Raw genomic sequence first — 3700 nt, forward strand, 5'->3', positions numbered from 1 at the left:
ATTGACACATGTGTTCATGTGAGACTCGAGATACACACACACACACACACACACACACACACACACACAGACGACAGTTCTATAAAGCGTGAGTGCATATATCTTCTGATTGCTGCTGCCCTTGGCCTACAAGAAGAAACCGCAAAAAAGATAAGGGTGAAGGGGACTTTTAACAAGGGGAAAAGAAAGGCAATCAGAAAATTGATCACCCGGGTATAGCAAGCCCATTACTCCATAATACTACCCTAATTTATTACCATAGGGTAGGGGCACCAATTTACGTGTGGATCAGAGGCCATATCACTACAGGGGTGGTTATATAGGATCAGGAGCGTCAGCGCCAGCAAACTGGTAGTTAGCAGGCAGCTCTGGCTCAGGCCCAACTCCCTCCTTTCTAGAAATGGAGACTACGATACCATAACCTAGAAGTTGAAGGCACGAAGGCAGTTGCCCCATGATCCATTGGTGTACTACTCCAGCTTATACAACAATTAGGCTATAGGTATTGCATGTCATAAAACCTGCACGCTCAACCCTTGAGTGAATGTCATGAGTATGCTTGCAGAGTGTAAGATCGAGGTTAGCACCTGCAGAACAGTATAGACGTGAGTCTGCGATAGCAAGTAATTCGGCTTCTGTCTAGCTAATAAACTTAACAGTCATTACAGTACACCTTTAGTTATGGATCATTCCTGCTCTGTGACCCCCTCGCGAACCATTTACCACCACATTGCCTAGTGCTCCTGCATGCACAGCTCCATTTGCTGCTAATCTGCTCCTGCTCATGCTTTGCACACGTCCCCCGACTGCATGCCGACGATAGGCACAAGAAGCACCTCATGCAATGGTGCAAACTACTCAACGAGAGAGAGAGAGAGAGAGAGAGAGAGAGAGAGAGAGAGAGAGAGAGAGAGAGAGAGAGAGAGAGAGAGAGAGAGAGAGAGAGAGAGAGAGAGAGAGAGAGCACCGTGCACCTCAACATGAGATTAAAGATTAAAAATTTTCCTCTCTAGTGGGAAACAGTCTGTCCCCCCTCCTCGGGACTAATTGCTGCCTCCCTCCATCATTCGCTCAAGTCTCGACACGAGAAAAGAGGAGCCAGACTCTAATTCCGAGCACATTCAATAATATAATCTTGGAAAATATCTTATCTCGATATCTTTTGTCACCCACTCACTGCCACTAATAACCTTTTCATGAGTGCTCACTACATCACTAACCAATCAAGCATTTTCATCTTTTCTTTTAATTTTTAAATTACATGAGATTTTTCACTAAGAAAAGGGGAACACATCACTATGGCCTTAGCTCTTTGGGCACGCCAAAAAGAGATAGAAAACGAAGCAGCAAACATAGTAGCTTATAGCACCGTAGCATTATACTCCTCGCCTAGCGCGCGCACACACACACACACACACACACACACACACAGAAGAAGAAGAGAGTTTTAACGTCGTAGGAAACTATCCCGAGAGAGAGAGAGAGAGAGAGAGAGAGAGAGAGAGAGAGAGAGCAATTGACGCAGCACTTGCAGAGCAGAGGCAACTGACGTAGCACTTGAGCACTTGCAGAGCAGAGCAGAGGTAATTATTTTTCCATGCTTGGCATACATGCTAACTTTCCCTCCTTTCAATGTGGTCTGCGCTGCTCCAAAACTGAGCAACCCCTCCTCTACGCAAAAAAAAAAACCCTTCGAAAACACCCTTTTTTACACAAAATCAACTCAGCTTTGATGAAATCAATCTGGTCTTTTATGTTTTATGTGCCCGAGTTTTACTAGTCGCAATGGCGGGATGCTGGTTGTTGAAGACGGAACTAGAGGAATGGTCCTGGGAGCACCAGCAAGCAAATCGGGGCATTTCTAACTGGGATGGCATGCGCAATGCGCAGGCGCAGAAGCACCTCCATGTCATAGAGCAAGGCGGTCTCTGCTTCTTCTACCACACGGCTCCAAGGCTAAAGAAATCGTGGGCATTGCCCATGTCTGCAAAACCTTTTAACCCCTCTGATGCCTCCAGAAAGCACGGCATGGTCGACATTGAAGCTGTATCGAAGCTCTCAGAACCCCTTTCTCTTTCTCGTCTCAAGTAAGAAGATGGCTTACTCAACTTCATCATCTGTCATCCCCATTTCAACTGCAAAATGGAACCTCATCTGTGAGGTTGCAGGTGAGCTTGAACCCCCTCTCCGACTTGACGTGAATGGTGAGTCTAGGAGGGTTGTGAATGAGGAGGCTCTTGAACTTGGTAATGATGAATCTTCATCAATAATGTGTCGAGCAAATCAAAAAACCTCTTCGCCTCATCACAATGCCGATGTTAGTAGTAAGTTAGTGATCATACTGCACAATGTGATGATAAAACAAAAGATGCGTCGTCTTCTCAGTCATTGAGACAACCCAAAAAGCACAAAACCCTAACCGATGCAACCAAGGTGAAGGTTAGTGGATTTGTTTCACCTTCAGACGCATTGCAAACTTCGTCCATCAAACCAAGGCATGTGGCATTATGCAGATGATGATATGGGCAAAAGAATTCACGATGATATTGTTAGCCAGAGGTTGTCGAAAAAAAACGAGGTACTCGGCACTGTCTTGGCATGGATACCAAATGTGGTGCACTTGAGAAAGCACAGAAAGTGCTTGAGGAGCTTATATTTTGGAGCTCTTGGAATGCACTGACTGCAGGATATGCACAAGAGGACCAGGGCTACGAAGTTGTAGACTGTTTTCAGTAGATGTGAAGCGAGAGCTATCTCCAGAAGCAATCACCTATGTATATCTTAAAGGCATGTGGCTCTACGCAAGATGCTGATATGGACACAAAAATTCATGATGACATTGTTACTCAAATGCTATTGAAAAGAATTGTCATGCTGACACTCCCTTGGTCGATGTGTATGCCAAATGTGACGCACTTGATAAAACACAAATAGTGCTTGAGGAGCTTTTTGTTCGGAACGGCATCTCTTGAAATGCATTGATTCCGGGATATGCACAACAGGAGTAGGTCTAGAAATCTCTAGGCTATTTTCAGCAGATGCATAGTGAGGCCCTTTTTTCTAGATGCAATCACCTACGCATGCATCTTGAAGGCATGTGGCTCTACGTAAGATGATGATATGGGCACAAAAATTCACAATTTCTTTGTTTGTCAGAGGATTTTGAAAATAGAGGTCGTGGTTGGCACTCCCTTGGTTGATATGTATGTCAAATAAGGTACCCTTCAGAAAGCATAAAAAGTGTTTGAGGAGCTTCTTGTCCGGAATGTCATCTCTTGGAACACACTGATTACGGGATATGCGCAACTAGAGCAGGGACAGAAAGCTCTAGGCTGTTTTTAGCGGATGCAAAGCGAGTGTATCTCTCACCATTCAGTCAACTATACCTTTGTCTTTAAGGCATGTGACATTACCAGTAAGATAAGGACAAACCATCACTCTTATTCTCGTAGCTAGCTACCTCCTTTGGTAAACATTACTAGTGCTTCAATCACTAAGGATTTGTCTTCACCACGAATTCTTTCATGTGTTACCGCAATCCTAGAGAAGTTTGAAAGCAACTCATCTGGTTCGAACTTAGTGAATGCCATGAACTTCGTGGAGATTCATGTTGATACTAAGTGTGGCTCTCTACCACATGAGTTGTAGGTTTGCTCTTTTGTTTGCTCGTGTTGAATGTTGTTTTAGCCCAATGCTAGTG

The 3700-nt window shown here is 44.5% G+C and overlaps 1 pseudogene; it reads left to right on the top strand.

Annotated features, from left to right (window-relative positions):
- Window positions 1-1785: 1785 nt before the first annotated feature.
- Window positions 1786-2517, top strand: LOC147451641 (uncharacterized; annotated as a pseudogene).
- Window positions 2518-3700: the final 1183 nt, after the last annotated feature.

Source organism: Adiantum capillus-veneris, chromosome 8, assembly GCF_014529385.1.
Source record: "Adiantum capillus-veneris isolate H3 chromosome 8, ASM1452938v2, whole genome shotgun sequence".
NCBI lineage: Eukaryota > Viridiplantae > Streptophyta > Polypodiopsida > Polypodiales > Pteridaceae > Adiantum > Adiantum capillus-veneris.